The following is a 12,127-nucleotide window of genomic DNA, read 5'->3' as shown; positions in this document are numbered from 1 at the left end:
CAGCCTAGACAAAAGAAGAGTTTTTAAAATGGACTGAGACATACCAAACTCCCCAGGCCTGAAAACCTTACCAATCTGTGGTCAAAAAACAAAAAGATTGGTATATTGACTTGTTGTTCACACTTGAGTCAATTGCTTAGATAGCACTTTAAAGAATTCTATAGGTTTCTTTCAACTGCACTGTAAATCTATATTGTTTTCTAGAGCAAAACAATAATTTGCTTTCATTTAAGATCGTCAGTTTCTCTGCTAACCAAAAGGTCGGCAGTTCAAATCCACCAGCGGCTCCTTGGAAACTCTATGAGGCAGTTCTACTCTGTCCTATAGGGTTGTTATGAGTCAAAATTGACTCAATGATGGCAAGGGTTACAGTCTCCCAAAGAAGCCCCGGTGGCACAGTGTTTAAAGCACCCAGCTGCTAACCAAAAAGTTGGTAGTTCAAACCTACCAGCTGCTCCTTGGGACAAAGACGTGGCAGTCTGCTCCTGTAAAGATTACAGCCTTGGAAGCCCTATGGGCAGATCTACTGTGTCCAATAGGGTCACTCTGAGTCAGGATCAACTCAACAGTAATGGGTTTAGAGGCCCCAAAGAAGACTGTATTGCTTATTACAGAAATGTTGAATCCCCGTAGGTCTTCCTGGCTTGCGCATCTCTAGTCTGTGTGTCAGGGTTTACAATTGATTGGGCAGTATTAGGTGTGCATGGAATGAAAACATGAACTGTAAGTGGGAGTGCACACATTGTGTCAGTGTGGATAGAAGCAATAATGTTTTGAATGGTACTGACAAATCATGAGTCACTGACTACACGCGGGAAGATAATTCTCTGGAGGCAAGAAATCACTTGAGGGAAGGCTGCTTTGGCCTTAGCCTTGCTAATTATTTGCTAGAAAGGCAGGCACATAACCAGGTCCAGGGGTCAAGCAACTGTGCATGCCTCACTCTACCTTCTGAGGAGGCAGCAAATGACCACAAGGCTGGTTGACATCAGGGACTCATTAAGAAAACAAGTCCCGGGGCCTCTGGGACCAGCACTCCATTGGCTCCATTCCCAAAGTTCATATGGCATGCACGGTGTGGCCCTAAACTAAGTTATGGCCCTGGAGAAAGCCTGATGTTGAAACAGTGGGGAAGGGCTTGGGCTGACCTGCAGAAACAATGGAAAACACAAGGGGTACATCAGGAGCCTGATAGCTCCATCAATACAAGAATGAGTTGATATATTTGTAAAAAGACGGAACAATTATTTAATCAACTACTATTTATTCAACTCCCCTATAACCAGCAGGGTTTGTTTGTTTGTCTGTTTTGGCTTTTTTTTTTTTGCTTTTTTGGACCTATCAAAGGATGTATAATATTCATATCAATAACAGTAGTTTTAAAATGTGCAGGGAAGCCAAACAAGTAGAGTTTGAAAGAGTCTTTCCCCACCTTGTACCCTTCCCCGTTCACCTCCCTCACCACCACTGAGACTCAAAGCTGTAAACAAAGCAGCATTAAATTTCTCATAATGTACATAATTATCCAAAAACCAGTTGCTGCCAAGTCGATTCCGACTCATGGCAACCCCATATGTGTCACAGAAGAGCTGTGCTCCACAGGGTTTTCAATGGCTGATTTTTTGGAAGTAGATCACCAGGCCTTTCTTCCAAGGCACCTCTGGGTGGACTCAAACTTCCAACCTCTGCTTAGTAGCCAAGCTCCTTAACCATCTGCACCATCTAAAACCAAAAATCAAACCCATTGCTATCAGGTTGATTTCAACTTCTGGCAAACGCCATGTGTTTACAGAGTAGAACTGTTCCATAGGGTTTCCTTGGCTGCAATATTTACAGAAGCAGATCACCAGCTGTCTTAGTCATGTAGTGTTGCTATAACAGAAACACCACAAGTGGGTGGTTTTAACAGGTGTTTATTCTCTCACAGTTTAGGAGGCTAGGAGTCCGAATTCAGGGTGCCAGCTCCAGAGGAAGGCTTTCTGTCTCTGTCGACTCTGGGGAAAGGTCCTTGTCATCAATCTTACACTGGTCTAGGAGCATCTCAGCACAGGGATCCCAGGTCCAAAGGATGCACTCACTCCCGGCTCTTCTTTCTTAATGGTAGGAGGTCCTTGTCTCTCTGCTCCCTTCTGTCTGCTTTTATCTTTTGTAAAATAAACCATGAATCAGGCCACACCCCAGGGAAACTCCCCTTACATTAGATCAGGGCTGTGACCTGAGTCAGGGTGTTGCATTCAACCCAAACCCTCTTTAACATAACCTAATCTTGCCTCATTAATTACAGGCAGATTAGGATTTACAACACATAGAAAATTACATCAGATCACAAAATAGGACAACCACGCAAGACTGGAAATCATGGTCTAGCCAAGTAGACACATATTTTTGGGGTTCACTATTCAATCTATAACACCAGGTTTTTCTTCCACCACTCCATTGGATGGGTTCAAACCACTAACTTTTAGGTTAGTAGTCAAGTGCTAACTGTTCGGGCCATCCAGGGATCTTTGCATCACTCAGGGACTCCCATCTATCCAACAAAGTCAGACTACAACCAGTCACGTACATTTAATTTTATGCATTTAAGAGAGGCTTGGGAAAGAGGTGGTGTGGACTGAGGAAAGGAACTCTGGGCATGTGAGAAAACAGGCTAGGAGTGTTTGAGAGAGAGCTATGGCTGAAGCTTAGGGTCTCAAAAACCTCAGAGAAAGAGGCTCAGAGGAGAGAGAGGATTTCTGAGGCTTGGAAATGAGGGGATAAATTCCTCAGGGATAAACACACTAGGAAGCCAATAGACCAAGTTTGAATAGACTAATATAAGACATGGCCAAGGTTGCCTAATAACTGACAGAATAAACCACCTTGAGTGGAAGACTTCCCACTGAACAACCAGGACTTCTGTCATCAAGAATATATTCTTCATGATATGTGCTGAGAATTTTTTTAACAGGTAAAATTAATAGTTGGCTAAATGCAATGCAGTGTTCTAGACTGTACCCTGGAACAGAAACAGTATATTAATAGAAAAACAGGGAAAATCCAAATAAAGTCTGGAATTTGGCTAATAGTAATGCACCAATGTTGGTTTCTTAGTTTTGACAAATGCAACATGGGGTAATGCAAGATGTGGAGTATGAGCTAGGCTGGGGAAGGGCACATAGGAATCTCTTGACTATCTTTGCAACTTTTCTATAAAACTAAAATAACTCCAAAATAAAGTTTATTTAAAAAAAATAATATTTGAGAAACCTTGGAAGACATGGTCCCCGGACTACCTGTTAACCCAGGACTAAAACCATTCCCAAAGCCAACTCTTCAGACAAAGATTAGACTGGACTATAAGACGTAAAATGATATTCATGAAGAGTGTGCATCTTAGTTCAAGTAGATTCATGAGACTAAATGGGTAGGTCCTGTACAGACATGAGATGAGAAGGCAGATGGGGAAAGGAGCTGGTTGAATGCACATGGGAAATCCGGGGGGAGGAAGGAAGAGTGTGCTGTCACATCACAGAGAGAGTAACTAGGGTCACATAATAATGTATGTATGAGTTTTTGTATGAGAAACTAACTTGAGCTGTAAACTTTCACTTAAAGCACAATAAAAAAAATTAATATTTGGCACATTTGATGATTAAATCCTAAAGTTATCTGAAAAACTTTCTTAGGAAAATTCATTCAAACCCTCCTAAGTCTTACTTTCAACATTTTTAAAGGGTTCCAGAATATTTGCACTAGGCATACAAAACCAACCTTCTTATTATTAGAACTCCCACAATCTTGTGGTAAATTTCTCACCTGTAGCATTCCCACCAAAATTCTAGAATCCTGAGGCAGAGTGCAAAAATGCTTAAGAATCTTCACCCCTTCCTATATCTACCCCCTTTGCAATGTGACCTAGCAGCTCCTATTATCAAGAGTTGATTTCCCTTGGTCTCTAGTCACCTGGAACAACTGAGGAAGAAGGAAAGTCAGGAATAGGGGGAGAATATGGAATGTGCAGCTAATTGCCTCTATGAATAACTGCCTCCTCTGCCATGAGAACAGAAGAACTGGATGGTGCCCAGCTACCATCACTGAATATTTTGATCAAAGATTCCATAGAAGAATCCTAATCAAAAGGGAGAAAAAGCAGAACAGAATTTCAAATTCTCATGGACTGCAGACTTCCTGGAGCCATAAAGGTTGAATGAACCCCTGAAACTATTGCCCTGAGATAATCTTTAAACAAAACCAAAAATTTCCCCTAAAGTCTTCTTAAAACCAAAATAAAGTTTAGTTTAACTAGTAAAAACATCTGCCTTGAGCATTATGCTCTTTTGAGAACTACCTACACAGGATCAAATTGACAGCAGCAACTGGAAAGATTAGATAGGAACCTAAGAGGGCAGTGAATTTATGTTAACGGAGGAGGAAAAACTCAGAAAAGGAGGAAGAGAATGGTTACACAACTCAAAGAATATAATCAATATCACTAAATGGTACCTGTAGAAACTGTTGAATTGGTGTATGTTTTGCTGTGTTTATTCTCAAGAAAAAAATAAAATTATATACAAGGAAAAAAAGTCTTTTTTCCCACCCTTTCAGTCTGGCCAGGGGCATAATGGCTTCTTTTGGTCAATGAATATGGTAGAATTGATATTGTGCAATTTCTAAGCTCAGATTTCAAGAGGCCATAATATTTCCACTCTCATTGTTGCAATCCTGCTACCGCTATGTGAATAAAGTCAGGTTAACCTATAGCAGAACTACAGGATCACATGGAAAGAGATGAGTCACCCAGCTGAGCCCTCCCTAGACCAGCCAGCCCCCAGCCAACCTAGCTGTTGACTGGTGGGTAATCCAAGCAAGGCCAGAAGAACAACCCAGCTGAGCCCAGGCCAAGCTGCCACAATGCAGATTCATAAGCAATAATAAACTATTGTTGTTTTAACCACTAAGTTTTATTTTGTAGCAAAAGCTCAATGAAAAAAATTCCATACAATCTCTTACCCAAACTTGACCTCACACATTAAGACTTTGTCCTGAATTCCTCCGGAGAAATCTCTAATCTGATACCAGCTTCTAGTTTAAATTTTTTTTAAAAAATGGTTGCCAACAACTCGATTCTAACTCATGGTGACCCCAGGCACATAGAGCAGAACTGCTCTATAGGGTTTTCATGGCTGTGACATTTCAGAAGCAGATCTTCAGGCCTGTCTTCTGACTTGCCTCTGGGCGGGTCTGAACCACCAACCTTTCAGATAGTAGCCAACCGCTTAACCATTTGTGCAAAGCAGAGACTCTTCTAGTTTAAAAAAGAAAGACATGGCAAGAAAATGAAGTTATTCTAGAAGCTCACTTATGCCCCCATAGAACCCTCTCTATTGCAAGCTTCTGGATTTATGTCCTTTCCTTTTGCTTTTTTGCCCAATCACTTTCTTTTAAACCTCTCAGGGACCTTATGGCAAAAAAAAAAAAAAAAAAGGATATATTGAGCTCTAAAAGACTGATTAAATATAGCCTTTAAAGGTCAAGTAAAAGTATGCTTGGACAGCTCATCTTCACTCTAGCTCCTTGTAGTTCAGTCCCTCATGGAGTCACATTCTCAGAAGCACAGTGCAGTAAACAAACGTAATTAAAATACGTATGAGTTTTTATCTCAAAGACTAAAGGCCCCAGGAGCGGAGGAGAGTACATTCTTATGCATAGCAAAAATATCTTTAAAATCTGCTCTCCCCATTTCTGTCATATCCTCCCATGAATGGCCTCTCTCAAATGCTAAACAATAGCTGCTTCTTGGTTTTTTTTGACAGCATTCATCTCAACCCTATCTTTCTGCATCTATTATTCTTTTTTTCTCATTCTGGTAGGTTTTTTCCTTTTTTTTTTTTCTTTTCCAATATTAAATCATAGCTTCTCCTGCTCCTTCTGCTCTCCTTGCTCTGTAAAATAAGGCCCAAGAGGGGAAGGGGAAGAGAGGAAAAAGTGGCCAAGACCCCAGTTTTCTTTTTTGTGCAGATGGAAGTTGTGCCTAGGTATGCTTAAATGATTACAGCCCCTCTATACGCTGGCTGGAATCCCTGGGTGGTGCGAAAAGTCACACACTTGGCTGCTAACCAAAGGGTTGGAGGTTCAAGTCCACCCAGAGGTGTCTTGCAAGAAAGGCCTGGAGATCTACTTCCAAAAAATAGAGATCTACAGCCGCTGAAAACCTTCTGGATCTCTCTATAGGAGATCTACAGCCACTGAAAACCTTCTGGATCTCTCTATAGGAGATCTACAGCCACTGAAAACCTTCTGGATCTCTCTATAGGAGATCTACAGCCGCTGAAAACCTTCTGGATCTCTCTATAGGAGATCTACAGCCACTGAAAACCTTCTGGATCTCTCTATAGGAGATCTACAGCCACTGAAAACCTTCTGGATCTCTCTATAGGAGATCTACAGCCACTGAAAACCTTCTGGATCTCTCTATAGGAGATCTACAGCCACTGAAAACCTTCTGGATCTCTCTATAGGAGATCTACAGCCACTGAAAACCTTCCGGAGCATAGCTCTACTCTGACACACACCAGGTCACTATGAATCAAAGTGGACTCCATGGCAACTGGTTTATACCCTGGATAAAAAGTTCTGATTCTAAGAAAAGAGACATATATAAGATATGTTAAAAAAAAAAAAAAAAAACACTTTAACAGTTACATGGCTTTTGTGAAATAACTTTTAGATGAGATGTATTTTTAAACAATAGCAATTCTATTTCCCAGAAAGCGTAGCTCTTAAAATTAAAACCCAGATGAGTTTGATTAACGGTGTTTTCAAATGGAGCAGGATTTGACATTTCTCCTCCCACAGAGAAGAAAATGAAGAGTGGAGCTGTCTCCATTCATGGGAACAGCGATTTCCCGATTTCCGGCACTCATTCAATCTGATTCTTGCTTTCTGATGGCAACAACACACAGTCTACCGTCTAGATCGAAGGGGAAGGGAAAACATTATCAAAGGGAAAGAGTACAATTCCCCCCTACCTTGTCTAAAAACGCTGTCTCAAAATGCTCTGTAGGAACTGCTTGCTAAAAAAAAAAAAAAAATTTAATCTGAAGTGGTGGTTGCTGACATTTTACACATTAAAATCATTCCCGAGGAGATGAAGTCTGCCATCTCTCCCACTCCTGTCTCACCAAACCCCCCTCTCCAGCCTCCTCACCTACTCTCCAGCTGTCGTGAATGGCTTATGCTCCCCTAACCCAGAGCACACCAACCTGAGCGCTACCACTGGATTGCAGGTGTGAGACATACTGAGCACCCTCCACTCTCAGTGGCCAGCAGTGGTCTGGGCGGCCAGAGTCTCTAGCGGCAACTACCTCCTGCTATAAGCAGCAGCCCCGCGCATTTACCAAGAGTGCCTTACAAATGTTAGCTTTTTCTCAGGAGCCATCACTTGCTAAAAGATGGGAAGCACTGCCCATTATGTACTGTGCTTGGATGTTACTGCTCCTTCTATCCAGAAAACCTTTCATCTGTGTCGTTCATACCCATCTTTTCAGATTCAGGAGCCATGGTGGCACAGTGGTTAAGTGATACGGCTGCTAACCAAGAGGTCGGCAGTTCAAGACCACCAGCCATTCCTTGGAAACCCTAGAGAGCAGTTCTACTCTGTCCTATATGGTCGCTACAAGTCGGAATCAACACAACGGCAACAGGTTTCAGATTTAGCTCTGGGTATCTGACTTCTTCCTCTGAAGAGGCTTCCTTGTTCTGCCCTAGTCCTCCATCCAGGATAGGTTAGGTACTTCTCCCTGTGATCTGAAATGTCCCCTGCAGCCAGAGTCTGTATACACTGTGTAATATCATATGTAGTCAACAGCAAGCTCCCCGGTGCTGCAAGTCTGGGAATCATATTTTGAGCAGCTCTGCTCAAAGCAGATCAACAGATAACTCGAACAGATCTCTGCCCTGTCTTAGCAAACACACACATCTGGTCCTGGACTGGATGAATAACCTCAAGGAGAATCTAGTTCTCGCGTATTCTGGGTCAAAAGTCAAAAGCTCTTATCGTTTCCCGTCTGGTATTTTTATCAGTCTTCGTTCCTGTTGTTTTTATAAGATGGGCCAAAGGAAATTAATATTCGGTGAAACCTACTATGAGAGACAGCCCAGCACAGGGCTTAAGAACATAACCTTGGAGCCAGACTCCCTGATACCCTGATAACAGTTTAATCTTTCTGTACCTCAGTTTCCTTATCCCTCCTTTACGACACTTCAGTGAGCTCACACATGCAAAATGCGTAGCACGGTATCTGGCACATAGTAAGTGCTCAAAAGCATTCACTGTCATCACCATTACTACCTTTAAGTGCCATTATTATTTGTACACACATTATCTAGTTGATCAAAGTGATTCAGACATGAAATGATTCTCAGAAAACTCACCACTGCAGAAAGCCACGACTTCTCCAAAAGAAAACACAGAACTGTTTTGTGAGATCAGCCCATTGGCAAGTGAGTTGGACTGCTTGTTACAAAGGCCACCCTTAGCCCTAATTTCCTGGAATTAATTCTAAAATGTTATTTATTTATACAAAACATATTAATTTTCTCTGGTTCCAAGCATATAATAGAATGGTTTCATACTACTAAGAACACATCAGAATTCTCCATCCTTATCATAGGCTTCTTCATAAACCCTGACAAATTTCCTACCAAATGAAAACGGGAATTTTTGCAAAAGTAAAACCACCTCCCAAGGAGTATTACAGCATTTTGAAATGTGAGGTCAAAATCCTGCAACTGTTGCCATCACAAAATCTGAAAAACTTTACCAGATTATTTAATGAACCCTATATATATTTTATAGTTACATTGTTTATGTGGGTTTTTTAAAAAGGAATGTCCCTCATCTAAAACCACACACACACAATCTAAAACTGGAAGTATAAAAACAGAAAGGGGAGGAAGGCTCTCAATCGCTTTCCAGAAAAGCGCTCAAAGACCGTTTATCCATAAACCTCGGGTTCTCATGGCTTCCTCAAAAAGCACTGTTCTCTTCCTCCCGGTCGCCCTAACCTAGCTCCATTTCCCGTCCTCATTACATTTATAAAAGCATTTCTCTTTTTTAACTTATGGAGAAGGACTGGTTAAATGTCGGTTAAATGACTGGTTCAGTGCTTTCCAACCGCTCGGATTCACTCCGGGTCGGGCCTCTCAGGGGTCGTGCTCAGGAAGCGAGTCCGGGCGGGAAGGGACGCTTCTGCGTCCTCCTTCTCCTCGTCCCCGGCAAGAACACTGCGCAGGGATGATGGCATAGGGTCCCCATCGTGAATGTCTTGCCTGGAGCACAGCCTTCTGGGCCGGGGTAGGTAAACATCGCCGTGGAAAGTGCCAGCCCTGGGTCTGCTCAGAGGAAGCTGGTCTCTGTCCAGGCAGAAAAGGCACGCGGACCATCAGAAACCGCTGGAGACAGGAGCGCTCCAACTAGGCGACCTAAGGAGCCCGAAACGGAGCAGCACGATCTCAATGACTTCCAGGGGCAGTGGGTTTCCAAGCTTACAGACTGTCTCCATTCCTCTAGTCTTCCTCGTTTACACAGCCCCTGCCCCGGGTGGGGGTGCGGGTGCGGGTGGGGGTGGGGGTGGGGGTGCGGGGTGGGGGGGTGCCGCGCGCGGTTTGGGACTCAAGCTCAATATCACGATTTCCCAGTTCAGAGCGCTTCCTCTCTATATAAAGGTTTACAAATCGTGCCAGCCAAGGGCCACTTTCAATTTGGCCCGTGAAGTTTCTGTCCACTGTGTGGTAACCTGTAAATAACCAACCGCCCGCCCTCCCCCACTTTAACTCCCTCTTGACCAAATGAGAGTGAAATGAGGGCCAAGACAATAATTTTATTATTTTTTAATTCGACGAAGAGAAATACAGAACAAAAAAAATGGGGGGGGGGTTAATTCCCAAGAAATTATCATGCTCTTTTCCCAATGATCAGATCTCTACAGATGCATAAAAATTTGCTGCCAGAGATTATGGAAAGAGGGAAGGAAGGCAGGAGGAAGGGAGGAAGAAGGGAGAAAGAAGTGAGGAAAGAAGGGAAGGAGAAAAGATGGAGAGGAAGGGAGATAAGAAGAAAGGAAGGAGGGAGGAGGAAAGGAGGAAGAGAGAAAGAATGGAGGTAAGCAGCGAAGCACAAGGAGGAAGGGAGGAAGGGTGGGAGGATGGAAGAAGGGAGGTAGGGAAGAAAAAGGAAGGGAGAGAGAAGGGAAGAAAGGAAGGAAGGAGGAAGATGGAAGAGAGGCAGGAGACAGAGGAAGAATGGAGGAGAGGAGGAAGAAAAAGAGGGAAGAAGGAGGGAGGAAGGGAGAGAAGGAGGAAGAAGGGAGGGAGAAAAGGAGGGAGGAAGAAAGGAAGTAAGAAGGAAGAAGGGAGAAGGGGGCAGAGAGAAAGAAGGGAGTGAGGAAGGAGAGGAAGGGAGGGAAGAAAGAAGCAGGAAGGGAGGGAAGAAAGAAGCAGGGAGAAAGGAAAGAAGGGAGGGAGGAAGAAGGTAGGAAGTGATCAAGGGAGGAAGGGAAGGAGTAAGAAAGGAGGAAGGGAGAGAAGGAAGGATATTTCTCTTAGAAGATTAACAGCGCAGAAATTTTCTTTTATATTTTGCACATTTTTGTACGGGGGCTTCCGATAGCCCCTGACTTCCCAGCAAAAAAATTTTCAAATAAGGATATGAGCATGAACACTCATTTCTTAATGTGGGGAACTGGGCTTGTTTATGAACATGCCCGGTACATCCTTGCCCTGGGGATTACTTTTCCCTGAACTGTTTAATGAGAGCTAACCAGGTCTTTGGGCAGTTCTGACTTGAGTCCAAATAAAACTTGAACCCTGTGTAGGCACAGGCTTAAAAAGAGAAGATTTAAAAAGAAAAAAAAAAAAAAAGTACTATTGTGTTCCATATTGATTTGGAATCTTCTTCTCATGCCTGATTATCCACACCTCGTGTTTTCAGGAATATGTCTGATAAAAAAAGAAAGTGGGGGAGATTTGCAAGATTATTTCATGAAATACTAGCACTGGGTGACCCCAGGTCATCCACTTAGCCAACCTCCTTACTTTAGGAATGAGGGAACACAGACCTTGAAAGGTTGTGACTTGGGACTAAAATCAAAGATGTAAATGCATAAACAAGCCTTGACATCAGGGAAAGCCAGGAGCTAACATTTAAGTTTCACAGCAAGTAGCAGGACTACCAGATAAAAATCCTCTAGGCAGTCCTCCCTTCATAGGGATGAAGTTACCCAAGAGTCCTGAGTCCACATAAAGTACTGCATTTCAGAGTCCTTCACTGGTCCTTTTCCCCTTCCTTCTTTTTCCTGAGTTCTAGCTGTTGGATTTTCTATTGAGGTCCCTCAAGTGGGGGTGGTGGGCCAAAACAATAGGATGCCTGGTTCAGGCCCTCTCAAACGCACCCTATGCACAATGTCCACTTCACTCTCTTAACTTGCAAGAGGTAGGAAGCTTTCTTGAGTGTTAATAACATATGTGGCCCTGGTAATGAAAGGGGAACTGAGAAAGAGTAATGGAGAGCAAGCTCAAATCAAAGCAAAAGCCAGCTGCCCTTTCCTCTCTCTCTGCAGACATAAAGGAGTGCACAAGTAGCCCTTGTTTGGGGGCAGGTGGGGAGCTGGGAGAGAGAGCACAAAAGGGGAGGCCCCTCTGACAGAGTTCTATTACTTTTTTATAAAGATTAAGAGGCTTCTTTTGAAATGAGGCCTAGAGTTTCAACCTCTACACTAAATAAGACATGACATAATCTGCAAATATCACCTCATTACCCCTCGTGTAAACAACATTCAACTAAAAGAAGTGTGTTTTCTCTTTTAAAGAACTTTTTTTCTTTTCTTCTAAATTAAGATGCTTTTGGTTCAGCCAATGGGAAGAATTAGAACTCATCAAAAAAAAATTTCATTTCATTACAAAGCATCTTTTCTGATCGTAAAGCCATAAAAGTAGAAATCAATAACAGAAAAAGCAAAGAAAAAAATCAAACACATGGAAACTGAACAATACCTTCCACAAAAATTACTGGGTTATAGAAGAAATTAAGGACGGAATAAAAAAAATTCACAGAATCAAATAAGAGTGAAAACACATCCCACCAGAA

The 12,127-nt window shown here is 42.6% G+C and overlaps 1 protein-coding gene across 1 annotated transcript in view; it reads right to left on the bottom strand.

Annotated features, from left to right (window-relative positions):
- RMI1 (RecQ mediated genome instability 1) overlaps nucleotides 1–12,127 on the bottom strand; it is a 160,244-nt gene that overhangs the window by 29,059 nt on the left and 119,058 nt on the right. The gene's annotated exons all lie outside the window — the stretch shown is intronic.

The sequence above is a fragment of the Elephas maximus genome, chromosome 9 (assembly GCF_024166365.1).
Source record: "Elephas maximus indicus isolate mEleMax1 chromosome 9, mEleMax1 primary haplotype, whole genome shotgun sequence".
Taxonomy (NCBI): domain Eukaryota; kingdom Metazoa; phylum Chordata; class Mammalia; order Proboscidea; family Elephantidae; genus Elephas; species Elephas maximus.
Note: the sequence above shows the minus strand (reverse complement) of the source record. Positions and strands in the feature narration are given on the sequence as shown.